The following is a 19449-nucleotide window of genomic DNA, read 5'->3' on the forward strand; positions in this document are numbered from 1 at the left end:
AAAGAGAAATCACTAACATGAATTTATGTTAACAAACAAAATCTACGTAAACAAACGAATTCCAATTGTTTATGATAACACTGGTCAAGGAATACCTTTACATAGAGGCATGATGGGACAGATGCTGACCAATAGGAGAGCAGGATCTTACGGCGGTGACTAGCATCAGGAACCAATGGGAGAGCGGGAGGATGGTGGCGAGTCTACTCAGTTGGCGGCACGCAAGTTTTAAAATTGTTCTCAGCGGCCCGGGCAAATCTCAGACTTTTGCAACCTGAATTATTTTCGTACACTTAAGCAAAAAAATTTTCGTCTTTGCCTTCGTAACCTGGATTTTTCGTATGTAGGGACTTTCGTATGTAGGAGTATGACTGTACTAAAGGTAGTGAGCAGGTAAAAACCAAACTGCACTTCTACTGCACCACATCAATCCTATTCTGAAGCGACAAATTGACTTAACATTAAATGAAGTTACAAATGCTGCTCACATTATGAATGCTTACCTTTAATAAAGGTAGAAGATATGGAGCTAGTTCTCATGCACTAGCCTAATCAAATATGTCACAGAGGACCTTGTGTTCCTTGACAAAAACGTTATAAGTTTCTAAACAAACAACAAAAACAGTTAACTTTGCCTCTTCCAGACTTAACCTTCACAAATATATTCTAGGTTTTTTAAAACCACAAAACAAAAAGTTAACTTTGCCTTAAAACTTATGGCAACCATTGGCAAAGACAGCTAGGTCTTCTAAAACCACAGAACAAAAGGTTAATTTTGCCTCTTCCAGGCTTAACCTTTGACAACGACATCTATGTTTACTAAAACCACAAAACAAAAAGGTTAATTTTCCTCTTCCATGATTAACCTTTGACAAAGACGTTCAAGGTTTATAAAAGGATGATAAGATGTTCTAGGTTTAACCTATCTGATTAAGTTTTAATTGCCCCAACAGGACAGAGAAGTTTCCTCTTCTTCCCCACTAAGAGGAAATCACCGAACAATTAGTGGTTCCTAGGAAGCTTCGTGAACTAGTTTTGAAGTTTGCACATGATGAGCAAGGACATTTGGGAGTAAATAAAACTTTCAAGTGTATTAGTAGGGCGTACTTTTGGCCTAAAATGAAGAGTGACGTAAAGAGGTATGTTTTAAGCCGTCATGAATGCCAAATTGCCGGGAAACCGAATCAAGTAATTCTCAGAGCTCCGTTGTGTAATATTCCTTCAGTAGGCGAACCTTTTGAGAATGTAGTTATTGATATGGTCGGACCGTTGCCTAGAAGGGAGGGAATATATATCTGTTAACAATCATTGATAGACTAACTTGCTATCCCGAGGTGGTACCCGTAAAAAGCTGTAACGCGAGGACCGTAGTTAAACGATTGTTAAATTATTTTTCTAAGTTTGGTCTGCCTCGTGCTATACAGAGTGGTAATGGTAGTAATTTTGCATCCAAATATTTCAAAGATAGTGAGGACTACATAACTAGTCTAGAGTATTATAAAAACGATTTAGGAGATGCTTGGCAACTAGCAGAGGAGAACGAAAGTGATTGGCAATTAGCGAAAGAGAACGCGAGTGGGAGTCAAGGGGAGACTAAACGAAAACATGATCTTGAAGCAAAAGAGACAGGGTTCTGTGTAAGAGATGAAGTTTTAGTACTAGTCCAGAAAGAAGGTTCCTCTTTATCTTGTAAGTTCGAAGGTCCTTTTCCAGTGTTAGAGAAGAAGGGAAATATACATTATGTAATTGATATAGGTAAAAGTAGAGCAAAGTGTATGCATGTAAACTTGATTCAGAATTATAAGGAATGCCCCTTGCCATGGCCTCCGCCCGTGTAATGGTGTAACAGAGAGGAGTTAGTTTTGAGAAAATTCAGAATTACTTAAGAATTTTGAAGTTTTCAATTAGAGGTCAGAAAATGAAAAATTAAGAGGAAAGGATAATGTGATAGCTAATGGCCTCTCTAGATTTTTTCAGAATGAGTAGCCTCATAACCATTTTCTGTTTTGGGACGAGTGGGTGAGTGAATGGAGACGTGTTTAACTGGATTAAAGCTTTATGCAGAATTGTTCCCCTGCTGTTTGATTCTTGCTTCTCTTTAGAAAAAAATAAAATCAGTAGATTTCATTTTTTTTTCTCTTTTGGGGGGGACGTCTCATGGCAATCGCTTCATAGCAACGAATGATAAGTTAAAGGAAGTGAAAATGCCTTTTCTTCAAGTAGGTCTGCAGCAAAGAGGCATTCGAGCACGTGTTGGAGGCGCCTGTTCTCATGATTGTTCTAGAATCTCCAGGTGTGTTGTGGAACGCAACAGGCGCCGAAGTGTCGTGAGAAACGCCGCGATTTCTGATGGAATATTTCTTTGAGATTCTTCTAAACCGTTCCCGTCGTCTCGAGAGTCTGTGACGCTCGTGGGTAGGCCCCACCCCCAGATTGCCTTATAAATACGACTGACGAAGTAGGAGAAGGCAGAGATCAGAGATCAGATCATCAATGAGAGATCAGCAGAAGAGATCATCAGTTAGAGACCAGCAGAGAGCAGAGATCATCAGAGAGATAAGAGAAGAAGAAACAGACGAAGGATCAGAGACGAAAAGGCGCTCGAGAGTTTGATCTGAAAATGGTCAAGTCGTCCAGTTAGAGAGAACGACCGAGGTGTTTCGACGTTGAGCAAGCCTTAAGAGCAGAAACGTTCTACAAGAGGTTTCGAGGAGTTCCTGTCCTTCGAGTATCAAGAATAGACATTGTTTTCTGCAATACGGAGTCAAGAAGACTTCTGCAATTACAGTTCTCCTTTGTGAAGCCAGTGCTTTGAGTCGCAAAACTGACCAGCAAGTACTTCCATTACCTCACTGTTTCCCCAATTCACGCATTGTAAGATTTTACTTTTTTTTATGTAAATAGGAGAAACCATTCTGCATTTATCTTTGTTAGTAAGCTTGTAAATAAACCTTTGTTCTGTTAGTGTTTCTTTCTATACTCATATCCCCAGTTTCAACCGTTGGTGTTGAATACTTTTTGTTTATTATAATATCGAACCTGGAGCGGACCTCGGTCCGTAATAAACCTCTAGAGAACCTGTGTCTGAAATGTCGAAAACACTAAGACCTGATGGTTACCAAGAAAAAACAAAAAGCAAAAGAAAAAAAGCTAGCTCTTATCACAAAACCTAACCCTATCTACATGATTTTCCAAGATGGCTTATACAGGAATAGAGTACTTAACCAATTGCAATTACAAAAAGGAAAGTCCAAAAAAAAAATTCAGGAATAACTGCAACCGACAACCATAGCCATCGGCCAGCAGAAACAAACTGAGTTCTTTGCCGTGTTGTTCCTCTCTCTTACCCTGAAAGTTGGCAGGGCACTATTACCTAACCAAGGCAAACAGATAGTTAGTGTGACCTGCGAATCTCGGGATTTTAACTGCCGGCAAGTGAAAATTTTAGCTATATAATTACTGGGGAAGTTGTATAATTAAAAATATGTTTCCATAAAACAATTACGTACACAGTTTTAGTACCTGCTCGGTTTAACAACCAGAATGTGATGTGAGGGAAATTTAGAAGCCAGAAGAGAGGTTGTTTCTGTCAGCGACCATTCCACGTATCTTTTGTTGTCTCTATGTGCCTCCATAACCTCTGGGTAGTTCTGATAAATTAAATCTCAATGTAATAAAAGTCAGAAATGCTTTTAATACAATTTTAATTGTACTTGAGAACATACATACATGCCAATTATTGGCACTAAAACCACATTTATCAACTACCAGAAATGATAACCTCATCATAACATTATTCCAATTATCGCAAATGTCGTAACTGTTCAGTTAACAGTAACACCAGCCCTTAAGTCAACTGATTCTAATCATAATACTGGATGCACCAATCTGTGCACACATGTACAGTAGTAGGAATCCTGAAAGAATTGTAGTATTAATGCTATGTCCTTAACATTTTCCAAACTGGAGTAGACATCATACAAGCATGTATGTACTAGTTCAATCAGATGTATGTACATCAAGGTCTTGATAATCATACTATATGGAAGTGTAAATGTTTAATACAGTACGTCATGTTACATCACTGCAACAAGCTAATAAGAAACCTAGTTTTGATTTTTCTAGCACCCTACGATCCAAACCAATAAATATATTAGACCTTATTTTCATTTTTAGCATACACAAAACTTGCAAGCAGATTGAGGAAAATGCAACTCTAAGGAAAAAAAAGAGGAAAATACAACTCTAAGGAAAAAAAAGTATTTCAATTACAAAATGATAAAGACAAAAACATTCATAGGTCAGAATGCCAGTAGGCTACGGTGCTTTGGCAAGTGTCTAAAAAAGGGTCAAATACTGACAAAATCACAATTTTTTTCAAGTAAATTGTATTTTTCCCACCTATACAAACCTGAGGTCCTTTACATTGGTAATCACTTTCAGCAAAGCTGTAAAATCACAATTTGTCAAAAATTGTATTTTTTCTAACTATACAAACCTGAGGTCCTTTAACAATAGGAATGTAATCAGCGGCAGCTGAAACCGGTCGTAAGCTTTGAACAAGGAGGTTCGATAGTTAACTGCTTGTCCGATAGTCCGGTGTCCTGGCCAACTGGGAGGTGAAGCTTCACTTTGCTTTAGGCCCAGGAAACAGAGTGAGGGGTGACATGAGGTGGGACTATGTGTAAAGGACCTCAGGTTTGTATAGTTAGGAAAAATACAATTTTCGACAAATTGTGACTTGTTCCGATACGTAATACAAACCATCAGTCCTTTAACAATAGGAAGACTCACTTATTGGTGGGTGGAATCTGAGTCTTATGAACAGACTGGTGTTCGTCCGACCTTGGTTCCCTCCCTGGTCATAAGAGCAGAGGGAGGGATCCTAGCCTCTGTCCAGCTGATCGGGGTGTGCACCGCAGGATCAGTGGTCAGACCTCTGGACCAAATTCATAAGAGGGAGGCAAGCGTGCCTCTTATGAATAGCAAGGAAGAACTAGTTCCTATTTCAAGAGCCAAATATAAGGTCATGGGTTTGTCTCTTGTTGGCATCCACTCCCCCCCTTGTTAGGGGAGTGGTGGATAACCGCTCCTATCCCTACTGAAAGGGATAGGATGGAGCTCAGTCGCGTAGCTTACCTGCATCAGCCTCCTGTCCAGCAAAGAGACGACCACGGCCCTCTGCCCACAGGTAGAGGAGAGAAAAGAGGAGGAAGAGAAACCAGTCACACTGTCTTTCACGCGTCCATTCATGCAGTCACACAAGGATGCGATGCTGTTCTGTCCGCTCGGGAGCTGGGTAAGCTACACAACTTGTTGAGCAGCCACCATGGGTCCTAAGGAACAAGTGTCTAAGGACCTATGGGTGATATCCCGAAGATAGAAAGATGTGAAGGTGGTCTGGTTGGCCCAAACCCCTGCCTTCTGCACCTGTGCCACGGAGAAGTTCTTGCGGAACGCAAGGGTTGGACCAATATTTCTGACTTCGTGGGCTCTCGGACGAAGGGTACGGGTGTCGTCACTCCTATCCGCAGCATACGCCCTCCTGATCACCTTACAAAGCCAGAAAGAAAGTGTGTTCTTGGACACCTCCTCCTTGGTAACCCCGGTGCTAACGAAGAGGCGTCGACACCAAGGCCTGAGGTGATGAGTTCTCTTCAGATAGCGCCGTAGCGCCCTCACAGGACGAAGCAGCATCTCATCCGCATCATTGTCGGTGAAGTCCTTCAGGGAGGGGATCGTGAATGACTTGAACCGGTCGTCAGGGACCGAAGGGTTCTGAGTCTTCGCTACGAAGCCAGGGACGAAATAGAGCGTCACAGATCCCCATCCCCTCGTATGCTTAACATCAAAGGAAAGACCATGAAGTTCCCCTACTCTCTTTGCCAATGCCAGGGCCAGCAAGAAGAGGGTCTTGAGGGTCAGATCCCTGTCTGACGACTCTCGAAGTGGCTTGAAGGGTCTTTGAGTCAAATTCCTAAGGACGAGAGTCACGTCCCATCCCGGGGGCCTGAGTTCACTGGGTGGGCAAGACCTCTCGAAGCTCTTCATTAGGAGGGAGATCTTGAAGGAGGTGGAGATATCCACTCCCCGCAGTTTAAGGACTAGGGCCAGGGCGGCTCTGTAGCCTTTAACTGCGGAGACGGAGAGGAGCTTCTCTCGGCGGAGGAAGACTAGGAAATCCACTACCTGCTGAAGAGTGGCTCTAAGAGGAGAGAGACCCCATCCACGACACCAACCACAGAAGACAGACCACTTCCCCTGGTACACAGCTGCAGAGGACTGCCTGAGGTACCCAGCCATCTCTGTTGCTGCCCGACGAGAAAAGCCTCTCGCTCGCAAGAGATGGTGGATAACAGCCAGCCGTAAAGAGACAGGGGTCGAACCGATCGGTGGTACCGTTCCATGTGTGGCTGGCACAGGAAGTTGTGCCAGGGGGGAATCTCTCTCGGTGCTTTGGCAAGCAGAACCCAGCAGGTCCGGATACCAAATGGCCTGGGGCCATTTGGGTGCCACTAGAATCATCCGAAGATTCGCGGTGGCCAGCACCCTGCTGATCACCTTGGGAATCAGACAGAACGGGGGGGAAGGTGTATACGAAGAGGTTGTCCCACAGATGTTGAAGAGCATCCTCTGCAGCTCCCCATGGGTCTGGCACAACCGAGTAGAAAACCTGGAGTTTTCTGTTGTGCCGGGTGACGAACAGATCCACAACTGGACGCCCCCACAGGTTGAACAGCCTTTCCTCCACGTTTGGGTGAAGGGACCATTCGGTTCCTATCACCTGATTCTGATGGCCGAGCTTGTCTGCCACTACGTTCCTCTTGCCTGGAATGTAGCAAGCTGACAGCTCTACCGAGTGAGCCAGGGCCCACTCATGCACCTGCAACGTCAACTGGTGCAACAGGAGGGACACTAAGGCCCCGTTTGTTGACGTACGCCACTACCGTGGTGTTGTCGCTCATCATCACCACTGAGTGTCCCATCAAACGGTCCTGGAACTCTTGGAAAGCGAGAAACGCTGCCTTGAGCTCTAGGACGTTGATGTGAAGGTGCTTGTCGTGATGATCCCACACACCCACAGCCAGCAACTCCTCCAGGTGTGCGCCCCATCCCTCGGTTGACGCATCTGAAAACAGCAACATCTCCGGGGAGGGAGTGTGAAGAGGCACTCCTCTTACGAGGTTCCTGTTGTCCAGCCACCAGGCTAGGTCCTGCCTCACCTACTCCGTGAGAGACACGGGAAAGTACGGCGGGTCTCTTGCCTGTGACCAACTCTCCTTTAGCCTCCACTGAAGAGACCGCAGGTGAAGACGCCAGTGAGGGACTAACTTCTCAAGAGATGACAGGTGACCAATCACGACCTGCCACTGCTGAGCTGGCTGCTCCTGTAGGGACAGGAACCGCCTGGCTGCCTCGCTGAACCTGCTGATCTGCGAGTCTGCGGGGAAGACTCGCCCTGCTACCGTATCAATTAGCATGCCCAGGTACTTCATCCTCTGCTTGGGCTCAAGATCTGACTTCTCAAAATTCACCGCGATCCCAAGATCGCGGCAGAACTCGAGGAGTCGATCCCTGTCCTGTAGCAACTGCGAGCAGGAGCTTGTCAAGACCAACCAATCGTCAAGATACCCCAGAAGACGTATCCCTACCGAATGGGCCCAAGCCGACACCAGAGTGAACACTCGCGTGAACACCTGTGGGGAGGTTAACAGACTGAAACAAAGTGCCCTGAATTGGTACATCGTCCCGTCGAGGATGAAGTGGAGGTACTTCCTGGAGGACTGATGGATGGGTATCTGGAAATACATGTCCTTCAGGTCCACAGAAAGTATGAAGTCGTTCTCCCTGATGGACTTGAGCACTGAACGTGTCATTTCCATCATGAACCGAGTCTGGCGAACAAATCGGTTCAAGGGAGAGAGATCTATCACCGGGCGCCAGCCCCCTTAGGACTTCTCCACCAGGAAAAGTCAACTGTAGAAGCACAGCGACTGATCCCATACAATCTCCACAGTTCGTTTGCTCAGCATGGCTTCCACTTCCTGCTGAAGCGCCACGTCCCTGGCAGAACCGGGAATGTACGTCTGAAGATGGACCGGGTTGGAGGTGAGGGGTGGCCGCGACTCAAAGGGTAGTAGATATCCCTCCCGAAGGGCATCCATTATCCAGGTCTCCGCTCCGTAGCGCTGCCAAGTTGCCCAATGGCTTGCCAGGCACAGCCCAACTTCCGGCAGCAAGTGAGGAGGAATGCCGTCCCTAGCGTTTTCCTCTCTTTGACTTCTTCTTCCCGGCTCCTCCTCGGGAGAAGGAGGGCTGGTGACGATCACTCCTTACAGAAGATGTCGAAGGCAGAGTCTTTCCTCTCAGCTTCGACAAGGTTGTCGTCTTAGCTGCAGAGGAAGCGCTAGCCAAGCTCTTGGGCTTAGCCGCAGTGGCTTGAGGCTGCCCAACTGCCTTCGAGACTGTCTGGTGTACTAAACGGTCACTGTCATCAGTGGGGAAGAGAGAGAGGGAACTCTGTTCTGTAGACCCAAAGCCGCCTCACGCCCTGCCCACCTGGTTACTCGAGTGAGGACTGTGTCCCTACGCCTCAGAACCAGGTTGGCCCACAGGTGGGCCAGGTAGGAAATTGCCCTACCTCCAGACTGGCACAGTATCCCAAAAGCCGGGTCTCCTTCGGGAGTGATGTTTCCCGAGGAGGCTGCGACCTTAGACACTGTGAGGGACCACAGGTCTAACAAGGAGACTGCTTGGAATGCTGCCATGGCAGTCGATTCCAGAACCAGTGCCTCTTGCTGCGAGAACCAGAGGTTCTCTGACAGCATGTGTTGAAGACATCACCCCAGAGTTAGCCTACCCAGCTCCGGGTTAACCTGTTTCGGCGGCAGAGGGTCCTCCGAAGGCACGTAGAAGCACCTCTGTCGTGGTAGAGGGGGGGGAAGGAGCTTGTACGACCTACTGGACCGAAGCAATCCCTCCTGTCCGGAGACGAGAGAGTCCACTTGGCCCAGCCCACTGTCGGCCAAGGCTGATCGAGGCAGACCCACCGTCGTCCTGGGTTCCTTCTTAGGACCCCAGAACGACTCCAGGCTAGACATAGGCTCGGAGGGCGGAAGCACTGATCCTTCCCCGAGGTCATTGTGCTGACGAATCAGCGCAATTACCTCTGCGAAAGACCTCTGGATCTTGGGAGTGACCGCGTCCTGAGGAGATGGACCGTCAAGCCCATCCAAGGAGAACGCCTCCCAAGACGCTCCTCCTTCCACAGGAGGAACCACAACAGACCCCTCATGGTCTCCTCCAGCCACTCGAGTGTATGATCTGGTCGGTCCTCGTGGAGGGACCACGAGAAGCCCACTCCTTGCGATTGCTCCTGATCGCCTCGTTCTTCCCGTTGTAGCCCGAGGATGTTGAAGGGATTGGAGAGGAAGACCTGACGCTCATCCCCTGCCCACCGGCAGAACTGGCTGGCGTGCTGGGGGGGCTGCAGGCGATCGCCAACCCGTGGTGACGATCGAGCTGCAGGCCTAGACGCGCGGCTCCCCTGGGGGGGAACCACTGGACCGAGAACCACATCGACGGTCCCAAGCGTCAGGAGAGCTGCTGCTAGTCCCCCTATCTGCCCGGTCCCGGTGGGAGCAGCGGTCAGGGGACCAGTAGTCCACTGTCACGGTGGGAGCAAGGCCTGTCCTCATGGCGCACCACGGTGCCTGGACCAGCCGGGGCTGGTCTTGGCGACTGAGGGGACCTATTCCTCGCCTCAGCCCCCGTACGGTCCGGTGGGACCGTCACGTCAACCCTGGGGATCGGCGAGAGTCGCGGTGAGCTGGCTTGGCTGCCTGGACCCTGGCTGCACGGTCACCTGTGGGCGACCATACACTCGGTACCTCTCGCGAACAAGAGGCCGAGACGGTTCCTGGCGCCGAGGCAGAACCTCTGGCGCCAGGCGAGGAGGTACCGGTGTTAGCCGGTACTCCTCTGGTCCCCGTCTTCTTCTTCCTTATGGAAGGAGAGACAGGCCCCGTTCCCGAAGGAAAGGGAGGACCAGCGGAAGGCCCAACTGTCCCACCGGAGTGGGACAGACAACACCTTCCTCTTCTTCTTCGTCAGCTTCCTCAGGACCACCATCAGGTCCTCCATCCAGGATGGAGCCGGGGCAGTTGCCAAAGCAACAGGGCCTGGCTGCACCTGTCCGGAGGGACCTGCGGTGGGGGCAGCAACACCATGGGCAGTGAGACAGACGACACCTTCCTCTTCTTCTTCGTCAGCTTCCTCAGGACCACCGCCAGGTCCTCCATCCAGGACGGAGCCGGGGCAGTTGCCAAAGCAACAGGGCCCAGCTGCACATGTCTGGAGGGACCTGCATTGGGGGCAGCAACAACGATGGCAGGGACTGGCACAGGAACAGCAGGTACAGGAACAGGAGGCGGTACTGGAGCCAGCGACATCCTGGGTACTGGCAGCAGATCAAGTGGCGAGCTCTTGGGACACCGAAAATCAGGGGCTGGGGCGAGAGCGGCTTCGGGGTCACCATGGTGACATGCTGCGTATAGACCAGATGAGGGGGCGCAGCATACCTTGGCGTCGACACAGTACTAGTGGTCATCAGCGTCTCGGGACCATGGGTTACCGGACTGGAACCCTGCGCAAGATGGCAAAGCAGCCCCTGAACGCTCTGTGTCCCCTAGAGCCCCAGCGCATACCAGACCTGGCAAAGATCGTCCCATGCGGCAGGCTTACCTGAGGAAGGAACAGTCGGGTTAGTAGGGGGTTCCCCCTCGCCCAGGGGGGGACAGGACCCACCCCGAGCGAACGGAAGACCCCGAATACAATTGAATGTCGGGGTGTCTCGCTCCCTCCTCCACGCCCGACTGATCGAGGGAAGAAAAGGAACGAGACACACCCCATGAAGGGGAAGGAGCCATACGTGGGAGCTGCGACGGAGGGAGGAAAGAGGAAGACGTGTCCATGACTAAAGGAGTAACTGGAGAACCCTCCGATGACTCCTTGGCTGGTTTACGTGCCTTCTTCCTCCCCTCGTAACGCTCCCACTGCTCCCCCGACCAATGAACACAAATATCACATGACTCGGTGCGAGAGCACTCACGCCCTCGACACCGAGTGCACAAATCATGAGGGTCAACCTCCAATATAGACCTAAAGGCCCCACACTTACGGCCCTCCACGCCAGGGCACAATCTGCGGATGACGGGGGGGCGGGGGGTTCTCTCCGGCTTGTGGGAATCCATGTTAATCACACTCCACGAGCACAATAACAAAATAAACCAAGTACTCACGTATTTCCAACTCAAGCACTCAAAAAAAGGGAAAGTACAAGAAAAATGCTTCATGATAGTATGAAGAATCCTCAGCATACGACACAGCGGGCAGAGTGGCGAACAACACGTCTGACACCAACGGCGGCCGAAAGCAAAGTGGAGCTTCACCTCCCAGTCAGCCGGGACACCCGACAATCGGACAAGCAGTTAACTATCGAACCTCCTTGTTCAAAGCTTACAACCGGTTCCAGCTGCCACTGATTGATTACATTCCTATTGTTAAAGGACCGATGGTTTGTATTACGTATCGGATCAAACAACCATTAAAACTCTTGAACAAGGTGGTTAGGCAGTAACTACTGTCCAGTAACCAGTAATACCAGGCTGCCCAGATGTAAACATTCCAGTTTGCCTTTTGGCCCAGGTTTCAGATTGAGGGGTAGCATGAGGTAGGCATAAATGTAATGTAAATGACCTAAGGTTTGTATAGTTAGGAAAAATGATATTGTTATGATACAATAAAGTTTGTTCATACTTACCTGGCAGATATATATAATCAAGTACCCACCCACCTCCCCTCAGGGGACAGTGGGAATAAAAATATGAATAGAAAATGGGAATGGTTCCTGATACCCGCCTCCCAGCGGCGGGAATGGGTACTAACCACCTGGCCGACCACTGCGTGTGTCGGAAGTTTTTGAAATTCTGTCGGACTCAGAAAATACAGCTATATATATATCTGCCAGGTAAGTATGAACAAACTTTATTGTATCATAACATTATCATTTTGTTCATGAAACTTACCTGTCAGATATATATATAGCTGAATCCCACCATTGGAGGTGGGAAGGGACAGAATAGAAGGATTTTGGGAAACAAATGCATGCAGATGATTTACATCTTGGTTCCACCTGTTAGCATAGCTGACTTCGTGATTACTGTCACCCAAGTCTGCTTCTGCTTTACTAGAGTTGCCAGCGAGTAGAGACCTATTATATAGCTGGTGCACTCCAGATGATCTGTCAACGGGGGCGTGACCACAATGTGACTAGACCATATTGACCATACCATGAGGGCTAAGAAGTAAAAATGATATTGTTATTTTACAATAAAGTTTTGTACATACTTACCTGGCAGACATATACTTAGCTTACGTCTCTGACGTCACGACAGAATTCAAAACTCGCGGCTAACGCGACAGGTAGGTCAGGTGATCTACCTTACCCGCCGCTGGGAAGCGGGTGTAAGAACCAACATACCTTTCTTGCCAGATTTTTTCTCTCTTATACCTGTCTCCTGAGGGGAGGCTGGGCGGGCCATCAATCGTATATGTCTGCCAGGTAAGTATGTACAAAACTTTATTGTAAAATAACAATATCATTTTTGTACATGAACTTTCCTGTCAGACATATATTTAGCTGATTGACACCCTTGGTGGAGGGTACAAGACAGAAAATAACAAAGAAAAGGTAAACAACACCTGTTGTAGGATAAAAATAACCTTGGTTCTTACCTGTTTAGGCTGAAGACTTCATAGATACTGTCTATTAGTCTGCATAGCCATAAGAGCTACAGCGAGGGCGTGACCTACAGCTGAAAAGACTCTTTGGGTCTACTAACGGGACTTGATATCCGCTTACTTAGTAGAATCCAAGTCGGATCATGTCAATGGGGGTTCGCCCTCTTCTATGACAGAACCTGTCCACTACCAACGCAGGGAGCTTCAAACCAAATCCGATCACCTAACCAAACTAAAGTTATTAGTATTACGAAACGAAAAAAGATGCCTACCTGCATCATTTTTCATACAACCATATGAACTCAATTAACAAAAACAAGGGAAAAAACTACTAAGGATATGTTCCAGCTCCTGCCCCAGCACCGAATCCGCCGATACGTACGGGCCTAACGCGAAGCACTCGTCATACGTAATACTGACGTCTTTTAGGTAGTGGTTGGCGAATACTGAATTACATCTCCAGAATGTAGTTTTCATCAGATTCCCTGAAGAGACATTCTTCTTAAAGGCCAAGGAAGTGGCAATTGCTCTCACTTCATTGAGCCTTGACTTTTAGGAGCTTGAAATGTTCTTACAATTACAAGATCTATGTGCTTCTTTCACAACACTTCTAATGAAGAAAGACAGCGCATTTTTTCGACAATGGTCGGCTGCTGGGGTCCTTTACAGAGCACCATAGTCTGTCCTCAATGCCCTTAAGGGTTTTCTTCTTCTGAAGGTAGTATTTTAAACTCCTAACAGGCAAAGAGTTCTTTCAGGTTCTTCCCCTACTAGGGCAGATAAACCACGAACCTCAAAGTTCCTTGGCCAAGGATTTGAGGGGTTCTCATTTTTTGCTAAAACGAAGGAAGGAAGGAACAAACCACGGAATCTCCTTTGGAAACCTACCCTTCCTTCTAGGGCATGAATCTCACTAACCCTTTTAGTGGATGCTAAAGCCATGAGAAAGAGAGCTTTCCTCGTGAGATCTTTGAAGGAGGCTAAATGTGGTGGTTCAAACCACCTAGCGGACCTCAGGAAACGAAGCACCACGGATCCAGATTCCAACTTGGAACTTCGTTCGAAGTTTTCATGGAAGATTCAAAAGATCTTAATAGATCATGAAGATCCTTTTGTTATTCGAAAGAATCTGTTAATTCCTATTCTGAACACCGCAGCCCAGCATGCTTCGGTATCCTTTGATAGTAGATACTGCCAAACCGCATTTTTCTCTGAGGAAAACTAGGAAATCTGCTATCTGAGTCACAGAGGTACTGGAAGAGGAAAACTTCTGGTTCCTGCACCACCGGCGAAAGACGTCCCACTTCGACTGGTAGACTTTAAGGGTCGAAGGTCGTTCTAGCTGAGGCGATAGCCTTAGCAGCTTTTGTCGAAAACCCCTTCGCTCTGACAAGACTTTTGACAGTCGAAAGCCAGTCAGATTGAGAGCGGGGAGGTTTCTGTGATACCTGTCGAAGTGGGGTTGTTTGAGCAAATCTTGTCTTTGTGGAAGTGCTACGTTGGAAAAGTCACCAACCATTCCAGTTACCTCTTGTGAACCAATCTTGGGCGGGCCAGAACGGAGCTACTAGCGTCATTCTTGTCATCTCCGAGATAGCAAATTTCTTGAGGGTTTGTCCCAGTACTTTGAAGGGGGAAAGGCGTAGACGTCTAGACCTGTCCAATCTAGGAGAAACGCATCCACTGATACTGCTCCTGGGTCTGAGATCGGGAGCAGTATGTTCGATTCTTGCGTTCTTTGCTGTTGCAAAGAGATCGATGTGAGGTCTGCCCCATCTTCTCCACAGGTCTTGGCATACCTCTGAGTGGAGGGTCCACTCGGAAGGCAGGAGTTGATTCTTCCTGCTCAGGATATCGGCCCTGACGTTCCTTTCTCCCTGTACGAATCTGGTGAGAAGACTGATCTTCCTTGTTTGAGACCACAGCAGAAGATCCCTTGCTGTTTCGTACAGGGAGAAGGAGTGCGTCCCCCGTTTTTTGTTTTTGATGTACGCCAAGGCTGTTGTGTTGTCCGAATTGACCTGCACTACTGCATTTCGGACATGGGGCTCGAAGCTTTCAATGCCATCAGACTGCCATCAACTCTTTCTTGTTGATGTGCCAGGACACCTGATCCCCCTTCCAGGTGCCTGACACTTCTCTTGTCCCGAGCGTCGCTCCCCAACCTGCTTCCGATGCGTCGGAAAACAACACATGGCTGGGGTTCGGCATGTAAAGAGACATTCCTTCCACAAAACGAAGTGGGTTGTTCCACCACCGAAGGTCTCTCTTGATTCCCCTTGAGATCTTGAAGGAGAACTCCAGATCTAGGGAGAGACGCCTCCAGTTCTGGTATAGGAAGAACTGTAGAGGCCTGAGATGCAACCTTCCTAGAGAAAACGAATTGCTCCAACGAGGAGAGTTGTCCCCAGCAGACTCATCCACTCCCTCGCTGTGCAAGCATCTTTCTCTAGGAAGGTCGTTATTTTCTCGTAGCAACGAGCTATCCTCTCTGGCGACGGAAAAGCCCGAAAAGCCAGAGAAGCTATCCGAATCCCCAGATAGATCCGCTCTTGACTGGGGATTAATTGAGACTTCTGGAAGTTCACCAGAAGTACCAGAGAACTTGCCAATGTAAGGGTCTTTTGAAGGTCCTCCAGACATCTTTCTTGAGACTCTGCTCTGATTAGCCCAGACGTCGGCAAATTTCAGTAGTCTGGCACCCACTGATGTCTGGAGTCCTTGATCGCTATTTCTTCCCTCTGACTGACTTAGAGAAGGTTTTACCTCTCTTAAAAGGTCTAGTCCCTCTGGTTGCAGAACCTCTGACAGCGATCCTCCTCGAAAGGGCTCCTGTCTCAGAGGAGTCTCTTTCTTGACCTTGGGTTGGAAGACAGAGCGAGGTTTCCTGGCCGCCTGGGCTAACATGTCCTGAGTAGCCTTAGCTGAAAGGGCACTCGAGACATCTTGAATAATCTTCTGGGGAACAGAAGAGGAGAGAGTTGAGCATACATAAGCGAGGCCCTTTGCGCATGTGACACTGCCTTCGTGAGAAACGAACAGTAGACAGACCGTTTCTTAATCACTCCAGCTCCAAACAGTGAGGAGACTTCACTCGATCCGTCTCTCACTGCTTTATCCATGCAAGTGAGGACGCAGTTAAGATCTTCAGGAGACAGAGAATCTGGGGTCTGGGTCTTATTAGCCAGAACACCTAAAGACCAATCAAGGAGTTGAAAACTTCCAGGACTCGGAACATTCCCTTCAGTAGGTGGTCAAGTTCGTTCATTCCCCACGTAGTCTTGGCGGACAAGAGGGCGGAACGACGAGCAGAATCCACCAATGAAGAGAAGCCGAGTCCGCAGACGAAGGGAGAGCGAGGCCTAAAGGTTCTCCCGATTCGTACCAGAATCCCAATCTGCCAGTCAGTTTAGACGGAGGGAAAGAAAAAACCGTCTTCCCTTTCTCTTCCTTAGAAAGGAGCCATTCCCCAAAACCTCTAAGCGCCTTCTTCATGGAAACAGTAGGTTTCATCCTTACAAAGACGAAACCTTCGACGTCTTCGAAGTGGAGAATAACGAAAGAGGAGAAGGAGGAGCCACAGGAGAAAGGATATCTCCAAACTCTTGCAGGAGTAACTCTGTCAGCCTCTTATAGGAGGAAACAGAGGAGTCTTTTGGTCCTTCTTCTTCTGAGGGTCCTGTTCTTCCTGAGCTGAAGAGCCCTCATGATCCTAGAGGCTGCGACTATTCTTAAAAGTGTCTCTAGAGGAAGTAAGACGTATACGTCTTGGAGACAATGCTTCAGAAATGTGTCTACTTGCAACATCCTTCTTGTCTGGAGGAGTGCGTTTCCCAGATTCCCTTGGAGCCTAACAGGAGTAAGTCGGCTGTCAGGCGCAGAGCGCCTGTTTGAAGAAGAACTTCTATCAGGCTCTTGGCGCCTATCCAAAGGAGAGCGGCTACCAGGCGAACAGCGCCTGCCATATGAGAAGCGCCTACCAGGCTCTTGGCGCCTGAACCGAGGCGAGAGGATCTCTGGCGACGAGCGCCTACTAGGTGAGCGCCTACAAGGGGAGAAGCGCCTGCTAGGCTCTCGGCGCCTGACTCGAGGAGAGTGAAAGTCAGAGAAGAGCGCCTGCCAAGAGAAACGCGCCTAACAAGCTCTTGACGCCTGTCCAGCGAAGGGCGCCTGTCCGATTTAGGGCGCTTGTCAACCGGAGAGTGGAGGCGAGACGAGGAGCGGCTACAAGGTGAGTAGCGCCTACTAGGCTCTTGGCGCCTGTCAAGGGGAGTCTGTCCTTTCCGAGAAGAGCGTCTGTAGGGTGAAGATCTCCTACGCGCAGTTTGCTCCTTGTCCGAAGGAGAAACCTGTCTGTCAGGCGAATGTCGCTTGGACGCAGAAGTGATCTTGTCGAAAGCAGAAAGTCTCCTGCGAGAATCCGAACGCACAGGTGAGCGCGCCGCTTCCGTCGAATAGCGAGAGTCAGGAGAGGGGAGCCTGGACTTCTTTACAGGAAGCGAGACGTCCTTTCCTACGACGAGAAGACACGCAAAGAGAGCCAGCCAGAGCTGAAATCTGCGCCTGAAGGTTAGCCAAACCCACCTTGCAGGAGAATTCAATCAACAAACTCTGTGAACAGGTGGACGAGGACTCGATCTCCGCTTGGGGAACGATACTCCTGAGATCTACTTAGCTTCTTCGCTTTCCACCTCAGGCTCTTCCGAAAAAACTTCAGGGCTGGAAGGGCGGGCGCAGGGAGCGTTCCAGGCTCTCTTCGAAGGGCGCGAGGCTTCCGAAGAGCTCCATCCGTTTAGGAGAAGGCGAAGGCGAAGACGAGAAGCATTGGCGCAATATTTCGCTCTTGGAGCGATCCAAGGTAGCCTGGGAACGATCAACAGGAGCTACCGATGGGGACGCCTGACCGTTGGGGATGCTCCCTAACCTTCCTGCGGCTTTCGACTTTCCTCCTCCACTGGGACTGGGAGTCGGAAGAGGTCTAGGCCTGGAAGCATTAGGGAGCCGATCAGACGCACCCTCCACTGCACTGGGTTCACTGCACAAATCACTATTGGAATCACTCTTACCTTCTAATGTTTGATTTTCCTCTCTATACTGCCGAACTGGTGGCTTTCATGGAGGCCACTTCCGAAGGCGCATCTTCAGCTTCGGTGCCGGGGAGCAGGAGCTGAAACTGGACAAAGGAGCTACTTCTAAATAGGATTATCTATATCCAACTCGCTAATACGAGATCTACTACTGCTCCTGGAAGAAGCTTTCCTAACTTTTATCCTTTCAAGCTTCCTCAAGTAGGAAGACAAAGACTTCCATTCATCCTCATTCAGCTTTTCACATTCATTACAAGGATTATTAAAGGTGCATTCATTCCCTCTACACTTCAAACATACCGTGAGGTTCTACCGCAGCTTTCGGTAGCCTCACCTTACACTCAGTCATACAACAAACTCTAAACATAGCAGTTTTCTTAGTATCAACATCAGACATCATGAATCCAAGAAAAATCCAAAGAAAAGTCCAATAACTGTCCACAAAAAATCGCGAATGCCAGCCAAAAAAGATGGGTACTTCACCAAAAGTCCCGTAGAAACAATCCAGGGCGAAAACGAGAAAAGAATCCAAACTGTCAAGAGGTACCGACAACAGGTGTGGTCGACACCGACGACAGAAAAAATCTGACAAGAAAGGTATGTGGTTCTACACCCGCTTCCCAGCGGCGGGTAAGGTAGATCACCTGACCTACCTGTCGCGTTAGCCGCGAGTTTTGAATTCTGTCGTGACGTCAGAGACGTAAGCTTAAGTATATGTCTGACAGGAAAGTTCATGTACAAAATAAAATAAATATACTATATATATATATATATATATATATATATATATATATATATATAGATATATATATATATATATATATATATATATATATATATATAATATATATATATATATTCACCACCTGACCAACCTAGCCAAAGTTAAGGTGTTTTAACTAAGGCGACCATCTCAACTACGGTAAATTAAGAGCTCTTCCTAACCATTTTCTACAGGATAGGATGAGTGGTACTTCTTGCCCCCAAGATTGTGTCTGCAGACACATATGGCCCTAGCGAGCAGCAGATCTCATATGCCGTCTTCACATCCCGCAGGAAGTGTGAAGCGAACACAGAGTTGCTTCGCTAAAACGTGGTACTTAGGATGTTACTGAGTGCCATGCTCTGTTGAAATGCTTCCGAGGCCGCGCCCTCACCTCGTGAGCATTCAGATCAAAAGATTTCCAATCTTTGTTCAAACACAATGAAAGAGCCTTTTTTGAAAGAACTCCTTAACAATAAAGCCAGGGTGTTCTTTGATATGGGCAAGTCTGGCCTTTTTCGGAACACTGCAGATTGTCAGAAGGACTTCGACTCTCTTTAGTTTTATGTAGATAAAACTTGAGAGACCCGACAGGGCACAGGACTCTCTCTGGCTCTTGCCCAATAACTTGTGCCATCCCTTGATTTCCAAGCTCCTGGCCCAAGGACTAGAAAGGTTTCCATTCTTAGGCCACAACGGAAGGTTTAGAGAACACACCGCATTGTGTTCTCTAAAGCCAAAACGTCTGACGATGGCTTAAATCCTCACTAACCCTCTTTGTTGTATCTAGAGTGGTTA

General features: G+C 48.3%; 1 pseudogene; it reads right to left on the reverse strand.

Moving 5' to 3' along the window:
• The window catches only part of LOC135202403 (mitochondrial protein C2orf69-like), a 206189-nt pseudogene that overhangs the window by 63639 nt on the left and 123101 nt on the right, over positions 1-19449 (reverse strand).

The sequence above is a fragment of the Macrobrachium nipponense genome, chromosome 30 (genome assembly GCF_015104395.2).
Source record: "Macrobrachium nipponense isolate FS-2020 chromosome 30, ASM1510439v2, whole genome shotgun sequence".
Taxonomy (NCBI): domain Eukaryota; kingdom Metazoa; phylum Arthropoda; class Malacostraca; order Decapoda; family Palaemonidae; genus Macrobrachium; species Macrobrachium nipponense.